Below are 12938 nucleotides of genomic sequence, written 5' to 3'. Positions count from 1 at the left end.
CCCAAAATGTTAGACTCTTCAGATGACTGGCTTGGCATCCAATCTTGAAAGTTTTCTTATTTGTGTAGGATAGGATGACCGAGCAGTCTCTCGTGAAGGCGTGGATTTAAATCCCACTTTTGAATACTCATATTTAAGTAAACTATGTAAGACAATACCGATTCCTCTGCTTACTTGAGTGAATGTTATAGAGAATGGAACTCCACTAAACTACTGCTGGGTACCTCCCAGGGTAGTTTTTCTGTATTTTCAGGTTAAAGCAAGAACAAGGGTTCTTCAGGACCTCTTTGTTACAGCACTGTTAATCATAAACCAATAACTACATGATGGAAATGGACAAGAAACAGTTCTAATCTTTCTATTTTAAATTCCCAAAAACTGGACCCTTAACATGACGGTTTTTTCTTCCATTTCTGAAAGGCTTGGCTTTTCTATAAGTCAGGATGGCCGAGTGGTCTAAGGCGCTGCGTTCAGGTCGCAGTCTCCCCTGGAGGCGTGGGTTCAAATCCCACTTCTGACAATACAACTTTTATTAAACACACTGCAATGTCATTCCGACAGCGCTAGTGAAAAAACCCACTATGCCAAAACATGCCCCAAAATGTTAGACTCTTCAGATGACTGGCTTGGCATCCAATCTTGAAAGTTTTCTTATTTGTGTAGGATAGGATGACCGAGCAGTCTCTCGTGAAGGCGTGGATTTAAATCCTACTTTTGAATACTCATATTTAAGTAAACTATGTAAGACAATACCGATTCCTCTGCTTACTTGAGTGAATGTTATAGAGAATGGAACTCCACTAAACTACTGCTGGGTACCTCCCAGGGTAGTTTTTCTGTATTTTCAGGTTAAAGCAAGAACAAGGGTTCTTCAGGACCTCTTTTTTACAGCACTGTTAATCATAAACCAATAACTACATGATGGAAATGGACAAGAAACAGTACTAATCTTTCTATTTTCTATTTCATATTTAAGTAACTATGTAAGACAATACAGATTCCTCTGCTTACTTGAGTGAATGTTATAGAGAATGGAACTCTACTAAACTACTGCTGGGTACCTCCCAGGGTAGTTTTTCTGTATTTTCAGGTTAAAGCAAGAACAAGGGTTCTTCAGGACCTCTTTTTTACAGCACTGTTAATCATAAACCAATAACTACATGATGGAAATGGACAAGAAACAGTACTAATCTTTCTATTTTCTATTTCATATTTAAGTAACTATGTAAGACAATACAGATTCCTCTGCTTACTTGAGTGAATGTTATAGAGAATGGAACTCCACTAAACTACTGCTGGGTACCTCCCAGGGTAGTTTTTCTGTATTTTCAGGTTAAAGCAAGAACAAGGGTTCTTCAGGACCTCTTTGTTACAGCACTGTTAATCATAAACCAATAACTACATGATGGAAATGGACAAGAAACAGTTCTAATCTTTCTATTTTAAATTCCCAAAAACTGGACCCTTAACATGACGGTTTTTTCTTCCATTTCTGAAAGGCTTGGCTTTTCTATAAGTCAGGATGGCCGAGCGGTCTAAGGCGCTGCGTTAAGGTCGCAGTCTCCCCTGGAGGCGTGGGTTCAAATCCCAGTTCTGACAATACAACTTTTATTAAACACACTGCAATGTCATTCCGACAGCGCTAGTGAAAAAACCCACTATGCCAAAACACGCCCCAAAATGTTAGACTCTTCAGATGACTGGCTTGGCATCCAATCTTGAAAGTTTTCTTATTTGTGTAGGATAGGATGACCGAGCAGTCTCTCGTGAAGGCGTGGATTTAAATCCCACTTTTGAATACTCATATTTAAGTAAACTATGTAAGACAATACCGATTCCTCTGCTTACTTGAGTGAATGTTATAGAGAATGGAACTCCACTAAACTACTGCTGGGTACCTCCCAGGGTAGTTTTTCTGTATTTTCAGGTTAAAGCAAGAACAAGGGTTCTTCAGGACCTCTTTGTTACAGCACTGTTAATCATAAACCAATAACTACATGATGGAAATGGACAAGAAACAGTTCTAATCTTTCTATTTTAAATTCCCAAAAACTGGACCCTTAACATGACGGTTTTTTCTTCCATTTCTGAAAGGCTTGGCTTTTCTATAAGTCAGGATGGCCGAGTGGTCTAAGGCGCTGCGTTCAGGTCGCAGTCTCCCCTGGAGGCGTGGGTTCAAATCCCACTTCTGACAATACAACTTTTATTAAACACACTGCAATGTCATTCCGACAGCGCTAGTGAAAAAACCCACTATGCCAAAACATGCCCCAAAATGTTAGACTCTTCAGATGACTGGCTTGGCATCCAATCTTGAAAGTTTTCTTATTTGTGTAGGATAGGATGACCGAGCAGTCTCTCGTGAAGGCGTGGATTTAAATCCTACTTTTGAATACTCATATTTAAGTAAACTATGTAAGACAATACCGATTCCTCTGCTTACTTGAGTGAATGTTATAGAGAATGGAACTCCACTAAACTACTGCTGGGTACCTCCCAGGGTAGTTTTTCTGTATTTTCAGGTTAAAGCAAGAACAAGGGTTCTTCAGGACCTCTTTTTTACAGCACTGTTAATCATAAACCAATAACTACATGATGGAAATGGACAAGAAACAGTACTAATCTTTCTATTTTCTATTTCATATTTAAGTAACTATGTAAGACAATACAGATTCCTCTGCTTACTTGAGTGAATGTTATAGAGAATGGAACTCTACTAAACTACTGCTGGGTACCTCCCAGGGTAGTTTTTCTGTATTTTCAGGTTAAAGCAAGAACAAGGGTTCTTCAGGACCTCTTTTTTACAGCACTGTTAATCATAAACCAATAACTACATGATGGAAATGGACAAGAAACAGTACTAATCTTTCTATTTTCTATTTCATATTTAAGTAACTATGTAAGACAATACAGATTCCTCTGCTTACTTGAGTGAATGTTATAGAGAATGGAACTCCACTAAACTACTGCTGGGTACCTCCCAGGGTAGTTTTTCTGTATTTTCAGGTTAAAGCAAGAACAAGGGTTCTTCAGGACCTCTTTGTTACAGCACTGTTAATCATAAACCAATAACTACATGATGGAAATGGACAAGAAACAGTTCTAATCTTTCTATTTTAAATTCCCAAAAACTGGACCCTTAACATGACGGTTTTTTCTTCCATTTCTGAAAGGCTTGGCTTTTCTATAAGTCAGGATGGCCGAGCGGTCTAAGGCGCTGCGTTAAGGTCGCAGTCTCCCCTGGAGGCGTGGGTTCAAATCCCAGTTCTGACAATACAACTTTTATTAAACACACTGCAATGTCATTCCGACAGCGCTAGTGAAAAAACCCACTATGCCAAAACACGCCCCAAAATGTTAGACTCTTCAGATGACTGGCTTGGCATCCAATCTTGAAAGTTTTCTTATTTGTGTAGGATAGGATGACCGAGCAGTCTCTCGTGAAGGCGTGGATTTAAATCCCACTTTTGAATACTCATATTTAAGTAAACTATGTAAGACAATACCGATTCCTCTGCTTACTTGAGTGAATGTTATAGAGAATGGAACTCCACTAAACTACTGCTGGGTACCTCCCAGGGTAGTTTTTCTGTATTTTCAGGTTAAAGCAAGAACAAGGGTTCTTCAGGACCTCTTTTTTATAGCACTGTTAATCATAAACCAATAACTACATGATGGAAATGGACAAGAAACAGTACTAATCTTTCTATTTTCTATTTCATATTTAAGTAACTATGTAAGACAATACAGATTCCTCTGCTTACTTGAGTGAATGTTATAGAGAATGGAACTCCACTAAACTACTGCTGGGTACCTCCCAGGGTAGTTTTTCTGTATTTTCAGGTTAAAGCAAGAACAAGGGTTCTTCAGGACCTCTTTGTTACAGCACTGTTAATCATAAACCAATAACTACATGATGGAAATGGACAAGAAACAGTTCTAATCTTTCTATTTTAAATTCCCAAAAACTGGACCCTTAACATGACGGTTTTTTCTTCCATATCTGAAAGGCTTGGCTTTTCTATAAGTCAGGATGGCCGAGCGGTCTAAGGTGCTGCGTTAAGGTCACAGTCTCCCCTGGAGGCGTGGGTTCAAATCCCACTTCTGACAATACAACTTTTCTTAAACACACTGCAATGTCATTCCGACAGCGCTAGTGAAAAAACCCACTATGCCAAAACACGCCCCAAAATGTTAGACTCTTCAGATGACTGGCTTGGCATCCAATCTTGAAAGTTTTCTTATTTGTGTAGGATAGGATGACCGAGCAGTCTCTCGTGAAGGCGTGGATTTAAATCCCACTTTTGAATACTCATATTTAAGTAAACTATGTTAGACAATACCGATTCCTCTGCTTACTTGAGTGAATGTTATAGAGAATGGAACTCCACTAAACTACTGCTGGGTACCTCCCAGGGTAGTTTTTCTGTATTTTCAGGTTAAAGCAAGAACAAGGGTTCTTCAGGACCTCTTTGTTACAGCACTGTTAATCATAAACCAATAACTACATGATGGAAATGGACAAGAAACAGTTCTAATCTTTCTATTTTAAATTCCTAAAAACTGGACCCTTAACATGACGGTTTTTTCTTCCATTTCTGAAAGGCTTGGCTTTTCTATAAGTCAGGATGGCTGAGCGGTCTAAGGTGCTGCGTTCAGGTCGCAGTCTCCCCTGGAGGCGTGGGTTCAAATCCCACTTCTGACAATACAATTTTTATTAAACACACTGCAATGTCATTCCGACAGCGCTAGTGAAAAAACCCACTATGCCAAAACACGCCCCAAAATGTTAGACTCTTCAGATGACTGGCTTGGCATCCAATCTTGAAAGTTTTCTTATTTGTGTAGGATAGGATGACCGAGCAGTCTCTCGTGAAGGCGTGGATTTAAATCCCACTTTTGAATACTCATATTTAAGTAAACTATGTAAGACAATACCGATTCCTCTGCTTACTTGAGTGAATGTTATAGAGAATGGAACTCCACTAAACTAATGCTGGGTACCTCCCAGGGTAGTTTTTCTGTATTTTCAGGTTAAAGCAAGAACAAGGGTTCTTCAGGACCTCTTTTTTACAGCACTGTTAATCATAAACCAATAACTACATGATGGAAATGGACAAGAAACAGTACTAATCTTTCTATTTTCTATTTCATATTTAAGTAACTATGTAAGACAATACAGATTCCTCTGCTTACTTGAGTGAATGTTATAGAGAATGGAACTCCACTAAACTACTGCTGGGTACCTCCCAGGGTAGTTTTTCTGTATTTTCAGGTTAAAGCAAGAACAAGGGTTCTTCAGGACCTCTTTGTTACAGCACTGTTAATCATAAACCAATAACTACATGATGGAAATGGACAAGAAACAGTTCTAATCTTTCTATTTTAAATTCCCAAAAACTGGACCCTTAACATGACGGTTTTTTCTTCCATATCTGAAAGGCTTGGCTTTTCTATAAGTCAGGATGGCCGAGCGGTCTAAGGTGCTGCGTTAAGGTCACAGTCTCCCCTGGAGGCGTGGGTTCAAATCCCACTTCTGACAATACAACTTTTCTTAAACACACTGCAATGTCATTCCGACAGCGCTAGTGAAAAAACCCACTATGCCAAAACACGCCCCAAAATGTTAGACTCTTCAGATGACTGGCTTGGCATCCAATCTTGAAAGTTTTCTTATTTGTGTAGGATAGGATGACCGAGCAGTCTCTCGTGAAGGCGTGGATTTAAATCCCACTTTTGAATACTCATATTTAAGTAAACTATGTTAGACAATACCGATTCCTCTGCTTACTTGAGTGAATGTTATAGAGAATGGAACTCCACTAAACTACTGCTGGGTACCTCCCAGGGTAGTTTTTCTGTATTTTCAGGTTAAAGCAAGAACAAGGGTTCTTCAGGACCTCTTTGTTACAGCACTGTTAATCATAAACCAATAACTACATGATGGAAATGGACAAGAAACAGTTCTAATCTTTCTATTTTAAATTCCTAAAAACTGGACCCTTAACATGACGGTTTTTTCTTCCATTTCTGAAAGGCTTGGCTTTTCTATAAGTCAGGATGGCTGAGCGGTCTAAGGTGCTGCGTTCAGGTCGCAGTCTCCCCTGGAGGCGTGGGTTCAAATCCCACTTCTGACAATACAATTTTTATTAAACACACTGCAATGTCATTCCGACAGCGCTAGTGAAAAAACCCACTATGCCAAAACACGCCCCAAAATGTTAGACTCTTCAGATGACTGGCTTGGCATCCAATCTTGAAAGTTTTCTTATTTGTGTAGGATAGGATGACCGAGCAGTCTCTCGTGAAGGCGTGGATTTAAATCCCACTTTTGAATACTCATATTTAAGTAAACTATGTAAGACAATACCGATTCCTCTGCTTACTTGAGTGAATGTTATAGAGAATGGAACTCCACTAAACTAATGCTGGGTACCTCCCAGGGTAGTTTTTCTGTATTTTCAGGTTAAAGCAAGAACAAGGGTTCTTCAGGACCTCTTTTTTACAGCACTGTTAATCATAAACCAATAACTACATGATGGAAATGGACAAGAAACAGTACTAATCTTTCTATTTTCTATTTCATATTTAAGTAACTATGTAAGACAATACAGATTCCTCTGCTTACTTGAGTGAATGTTATAGAGAATGGAACTCCACTAAACTACTGCTGGGTACCTCCCAGGGTAGTTTTTCTGTATTTTCAGGTTAAAGCAAGAACAAGGGTTCTTCAGGACCTCTTTGTTACAGCACTGTTAATCATAAACCAATAACTACATGATGGAAATGGACAAGAAACAGTTCTAATCTTTCTATTTTAAATTCCCAAAAACTGGACCCTTAACATGACGGTTTTTTCTTCCATATCTGAAAGGCTTGGCTTTTCTATAAGTCAGGATGGCCGAGTGGTCTAAGGCGCTGCGTTCAGGTCGCAGTCTCCCCTGGAGGCGTGGGTTCAAATCCCACTTCTGACAATACAACTTTTATTAAACACACTGCAATGTCATTCCGACAGCGCTAGTGAAAAAACCCACTATGCCAAAACATGCCCCAAAATGTTAGACTCTTCAGATGACTGGCTTGGCATCCAATCTTGAAAGTTTTCTTATTTGTGTAGGATAGGATGACCGAGCAGTCTCTCGTGAAGGCGTGGATTTAAATCCTACTTTTGAATACTCATATTTAAGTAAACTATGTTAGACAATACCGATTCCTCTGCTTACTTGAGTGAATGTTATAGAGAATGGAACTCCACTAAACTACTGCTGGGTACCTCCCAGGGTAGTTTTTCTGTATTTTCAGGTTAAAGCAAGAACAAGGGTTCTTCAGGACCTCTTTGTTACAGCACTGTTAATCATAAACCAATAACTACATGATGGAAATGGACAAGAAACAGTTCTAATCTTTCTATTTTAAATTCCTAAAAACTGGACCCTTAACATGACGGTTTTTTCTTCCATTTCTGAAAGGCTTGGCTTTTCTATAAGTCAGGATGGCTGAGCGGTCTAAGGTGCTGCGTTCAGGTCGCAGTCTCCCCTGGAGGCGTGGGTTCATATCCCACTTCTGACAATACAATTTTTATTAAACACACTGCAATGTCATTCCGACAGCGCTAGTGAAAAAACCCACTATGCCAAAACACGCCCCAAAATGTTAGACTCTTCAGATGACTGGCTTGGCATCCAATCTTGAAAGTTTTCTTATTTGTGTAGGATAGGATGACCGAGCAGTCTCTCGTGAAGGCGTGGATTTAAATCCCACTTTTGAATACTCATATTTAAGTAAACTATGTAAGACAATACCGATTCCTCTGCTTACTTGAGTGAATGTTATAGAGAATGGAACTCCACTAAACTAATGCTGGGTACCTCCCAGGGTAGTTTTTCTGTATTTTCAGGTTAAAGCAAGAACAAGGGTTCTTCAGGACCTCTTTTTTACAGCACTGTTAATCATAAACCAATAACTACATGATGGAAATGGACAAGAAACAGTACTAATCTTTCTATTTTCTATTTCATATTTAAGTAACTATGTAAGACAATACAGATTCCTCTGCTTACTTGAGTGAATGTTATAGAGAATGGAACTCCACTAAACTACTGCTGGGTACCTCCCAGGGTAGTTTTTCTGTATTTTCAGGTTAAAGCAAGAACAAGGGTTCTTCAGGACCTCTTTGTTACAGCACTGTTAATCATAAACCAATAACTACATGATGGAAATGGACAAGAAACAGTTCTAATCTTTCTATTTTAAATTCCCAAAAACTGGACCCTTAACCTGACGGTTTTTTCTTCCATATCTGAAAGGCTTGGCTTTTCTATAAGTCAGGATGGCCGAGCGGTCTAAGGTGCTGCGTTAAGGTCACAGTCTCCCCTGGAGGTGTGGGTTCAAATCCCACTTCTGACAATACAACTTTTCTTAAACACACTGCAATGTCATTCCGACAGCGCTAGTGAAAAAACCCACTATGCCAAAACACGCCCCAAAATGTTAGACTCTTCAGATGACTGGCTTGGCATCCAATCTTGAAAGTTTTCTTATTTGTGTAGGATAGGATGACCGAGCAGTCTCTCGTGAAGGCGTGGATTTAAATCCCACTTTTGAATACTCATATTTAAGTAAACTATGTTAGACAATACCGATTCCTCTGCTTACTTGAGTGAATGTTATAGAGAATGGAACTCCACTAAACTACTGCTGGGTACCTCCCAGGGTAGTTTTTCTGTATTTTCAGGTTAAAGCAAGAACAAGGGTTCTTCAGGACCTCTTTGTTACAGCACTGTTAATCATAAACCAATAACTACATGATGGAAATGGACAAGAAACAGTTCTAATCTTTCTATTTTAAATTCCTAAAAACTGGACCCTTAACATGACGGTTTTTTCTTCCATTTCTGAAAGGCTTGGCTTTTCTATAAGTCAGGATGGCTGAGCGGTCTAAGGTGCTGCGTTCAGGTCGCAGTCTCCCCTGGAGGCGTGGGTTCAAATCCCACTTCTGACAATACAATTTTTATTAAACACACTGCAATGTCATTCCGACAGCGCTAGTGAAAAAACCCACTATGCCAAAACACGCCCCAAAATGTTAGACTCTTCAGATGACTGGCTTGGCATCCAATCTTGAAAGTTTTCTTATTTGTGTAGGATAGGATGACCGAGCAGTCTCTCGTGAAGGCGTGGATTTAAATCCCACTTTTGAATACTCATATTTAAGTAAACTATGTAAGACAATACCGATTCCTCTGCTTACTTGAGTGAATGTTATAGAGAATGGAACTCCACTAAACTAATGCTGGGTACCTCCCAGGGTAGTTTTTCTGTATTTTCAGGTTAAAGCAAGAACAAGGGTTCTTCAGGACCTCTTTTTTACAGCACTGTTAATCATAAACCAATAACTACATGATGGAAATGGACAAGAAACAGTACTAATCTTTCTATTTTCTATTTCATATTTAAGTAACTATGTAAGACAATACAGATTCCTCTGCTTACTTGAGTGAATGTTATAGAGAATGGAACTCCACTAAACTACTGCTGGGTACCTCCCAGGGTAGTTTTTCTGTATTTTCAGGTTAAAGCAAGAACAAGGGTTCTTCAGGACCTCTTTGTTACAGCACTGTTAATCATAAACCAATAACTACATGATGGAAATGGACAAGAAACAGTTCTAATCTTTCTATTTTAAATTCCTAAAAACTGGACCCTTAACATGACGGTTTTTTCTTCCATTTCTGAAAGGCTTGGCTTTTCTATAAGTCAGGATGGCTGAGCGGTCTAAGGTGCTGCGTTCAGGTCGCAGTCTCCCCTGGAGGCGTGGGTTCATATCCCACTTCTGACAATACAATTTTTATTAAACACACTGCAATGTCATTCCGACAGCGCTAGTGAAAAAACCCACTATGCCAAAACACGCCCCAAAATGTTAGACTCTTCAGATGACTGGCTTGGCATCCAATCTTGAAAGTTTTCTTATTTGTGTAGGATAGGATGACCGAGCAGTCTCTCGTGAAGGCGTGGATTTAAATCCCACTTTTGAATACTCATATTTAAGTAAACTATGTAAGACAATACCGATTCCTCTGCTTACTTGAGTGAATGTTATAGAGAATGGAACTCCACTAAACTAATGCTGGGTACCTCCCAGGGTAGTTTTTCTGTATTTTCAGGTTAAAGCAAGAACAAGGGTTCTTCAGGACCTCTTTTTTACAGCACTGTTAATCATAAACCAATAACTACATGATGGAAATGGACAAGAAACAGTACTAATCTTTCTATTTTCTATTTCATATTTAAGTAACTATGTAAGACAATACAGATTCCTCTGCTTACTTGAGTGAATGTTATAGAGAATGGAACTCCACTAAACTACTGCTGGGTACCTCCCAGGGTAGTTTTTCTGTATTTTCAGGTTAAAGCAAGAACAAGGGTTCTTCAGGACTTCTTTGTTACAGCACTGTTAATCATAAACCAATAACTACATGATGGAAATGGACAAGAAACAGTTCTAATCTTTCTATTTTAAATTCCCAAAAACTGGACCCTTAACATGACGGTTTTTTCTTCCATTTCTGAAAGGCTTGGCTTTTCTATAAGTCAGGATGGCCGAGTGGTCTAAGGCGCTGCGTTCAGGTCGCAGTCTCCCCTGGAGGCGTGGGTTCAAATCCCACTTCTGACAATACAACTTTTATTAAACACACTGCAATGTCATTCCGACAGCGCTAGTGAAAAAACCCACTATGCCAAAACATGCCCCAAAATGTTAGACTCTTCAGATGACTGGCTTGGCATCCAATCTTGAAAGTTTTCTTATTTGTGTAGGATAGGATGACCGAGCAGTCTCTCGTGAAGGCGTGGATTTAAATCCCACTTTTGAATACTCATATTTAAGTAAACTATGTAAGACAATACCGATTCCTCTGCTTACTTGAGTGAATGTTATAGAGAATGGAACTCCACTAAACTACTGCTGGGTACCTCCCAGGGTAGTTTTTCTGTATTTTCAGGTTAAAGCAAGAACAAGGGTTCTTCAGGACCTCTTTTTTACAGCACTGTTAATCATAAACCAATAACTACATGATGGAAATGGACAAGAAACAGTACTAATCTTTCTATTTTCTATTTCATATTTAAGTAACTATGTAAGACAATACAGATTCCTCTGCTTACTTGAGTGAATGTTATAGAGAATGGAACTCCACTAAACTACTGCTGGGTACCTCCCAGGGTAGTTTTTCTGTATTTTCAGGTTAAAGCAAGAACAAGGGTTCTTCAGGACCTCTTTGTTACAGCACTGTTAATCATAAACCAATAACTACATGATGGAAATGGACAAGAAACGGTACTAATCTTTCTATTTTCTATTTCATATTTAAGTAACTATGTAAGACAATACAGATTCCTCTGCTTACTTGAGTGAATGTTATAGAGAATGGAACTCCACTAAACTACTGCTGGGTACCTCCCAGGGTAGTTTTTCTGTATTTTCAGGTTAAAGCAAGAACAAGGGTTCTTCAGGACCTCTTTGTTACAGCACTGTTAATCATAAACCAATAACTACATGATGGAAATGGACAAGAAACAGTTCTAATCTTTCTATTTTAAATTCCCAAAAACTGGACCCTTAACATGACGGTTTTTTCTTCCATTTCTGAAAGGCTTGGCTTTTCTATAAGTGAGGATGGCCGAGCGGTCTAAGGCGCTGCGTTCAGGTCGCAGTCTCCCCTGGAGGCGTGGGTTCAAATCCCACTTCTGACAATACAACTTTTATTAAACACGACCCAAAATGTTAGACTCTTCAGATGACTGTCTTGGCATCCAATCTTGAAAGTTTTCTTATTTGTGTAGGATAGGATGACCGAGCAGTCTCTCGTGAAGGCGTGGATTTAAATCCCACTTTTGAATACTCATATTTAAGTAAACTATGTAAGACAATACCGATTCCTCTGCTTACTTGAGTGAATGTTATAGAGAATGGAACTCCACTAAACTACTGCTGGGTACCTCCCAGGGTAGTTTTTCTGTATTTTCAGGTTAAAGCAAGAACAAGGGTTCTTCAGGACCTCTTTGTTACAGCACTGTTAATCATAAACCAATAACTATATGATGGAAATGGACAAGAAACAGTTCTAATCTTTCTATTTTAAATTCCCAAAAACTGGACCCTTAACATGACGGTTTTTTCTTCCATTTCTGAAAGGCTTGGCTTTTCTATAAGTCAGGATGGCCGAGCGGTCTAAGGCGCTGCGTTCAGGTCGCAGTCTCCCCTGGAGGCGTGGGTTCAAATCCCACTTCTGACAATACAACTTTTATTAAACACACTGCAATGTCATTCCGACACGCCCCAAAATGTTAGACTCTTCAGATGACTGGCTTGGCATCCAATCTTGAAAGTTTTCTTATTTGTGTAGGATAGGATGACCGAGCAGTCTCTCGTGAAGGCGTGGATTTAAATCCCACTTTTGAATACTCATATTTAAGTAAACTATGTAAGACAATACCGATTCCTCTGCTTACTTGAGTGAATGTTATAGAGAATGGAACTCCACTAAACTACTGCTGGGTACCTCCCAGGGTAGTTTTTCTGTATTTTCAGGTTAAAGCAAGAACAAGGGTTCTTCAGGACCTCTTTTTTACAGCACTGTTAATCATAAACCAATAACTACATGATGGAAATGGACAAGAAACAGTACTAATCTTTCTATTTTCTATTTCATATTTAAGTAACTATGTAAGACAATACAGATTCCTCTGCTTACTTGAGTGAATGTTATAGAGAATGGAACTCCACTAAACTACTGCTGGGTACCTCCCAGGGTAGTTTTTCTGTATTTTCAGGTTAAAGCAAGAACAAGGGTTCTTCAGGACCTCTTTGTTACAGCACTGTTAATCATAAACCAATAACTACATGATGGAAATGGACAAGAAACGGTACTAATCTT

General features: G+C 39.1%; 8 non-coding genes across 8 annotated transcripts; all 8 read left to right on the top strand.

Annotated features, from left to right (window-relative positions):
• The first annotated feature begins 437 nt into the window (after positions 1 to 437).
• TRNAL-CAG (transfer RNA leucine (anticodon CAG)) lies at positions 438 to 520 on the top strand. The gene has a single exon. It is a non-coding gene; the product is annotated as a tRNA-Leu (tRNA).
• Positions 521 to 2111: 1591 nt separating this feature from the next.
• On the top strand, positions 2112 to 2194 carry TRNAL-CAG (transfer RNA leucine (anticodon CAG)). Its single transcript has one exon. It is a non-coding gene; the product is annotated as a tRNA-Leu (tRNA).
• A 2428-nt stretch (positions 2195 to 4622) lies between these two features.
• TRNAL-CAG (transfer RNA leucine (anticodon CAG)) lies at positions 4623 to 4705 on the top strand. Its single transcript has one exon. It is a non-coding gene; the product is annotated as a tRNA-Leu (tRNA).
• A 1349-nt stretch (positions 4706 to 6054) lies between these two features.
• On the top strand, positions 6055 to 6137 carry TRNAL-CAG (transfer RNA leucine (anticodon CAG)). Its single transcript has one exon. It is a non-coding gene; the product is annotated as a tRNA-Leu (tRNA).
• Positions 6138 to 6891: 754 nt separating this feature from the next.
• TRNAL-CAG (transfer RNA leucine (anticodon CAG)) lies at positions 6892 to 6974 on the top strand. Its single transcript has one exon. It is a non-coding gene; the product is annotated as a tRNA-Leu (tRNA).
• A 1944-nt stretch (positions 6975 to 8918) lies between these two features.
• Positions 8919 to 9001, top strand: TRNAL-CAG (transfer RNA leucine (anticodon CAG)). The gene has a single exon. It is a non-coding gene; the product is annotated as a tRNA-Leu (tRNA).
• A 1591-nt stretch (positions 9002 to 10592) lies between these two features.
• Positions 10593 to 10675, top strand: TRNAL-CAG (transfer RNA leucine (anticodon CAG)). Its single transcript has one exon. It is a non-coding gene; the product is annotated as a tRNA-Leu (tRNA).
• A 1538-nt stretch (positions 10676 to 12213) lies between these two features.
• Positions 12214 to 12296, top strand: TRNAL-CAG (transfer RNA leucine (anticodon CAG)). The gene has a single exon. It is a non-coding gene; the product is annotated as a tRNA-Leu (tRNA).
• Positions 12297 to 12938: the final 642 nt, after the last annotated feature.

Source organism: Rhinoderma darwinii, chromosome 3 (assembly GCF_050947455.1).
Source record: "Rhinoderma darwinii isolate aRhiDar2 chromosome 3, aRhiDar2.hap1, whole genome shotgun sequence".
Classification (NCBI taxonomy): domain Eukaryota; kingdom Metazoa; phylum Chordata; class Amphibia; order Anura; family Rhinodermatidae; genus Rhinoderma; species Rhinoderma darwinii.
This window is presented reverse-complemented; position numbering and strand designations above follow the sequence as displayed.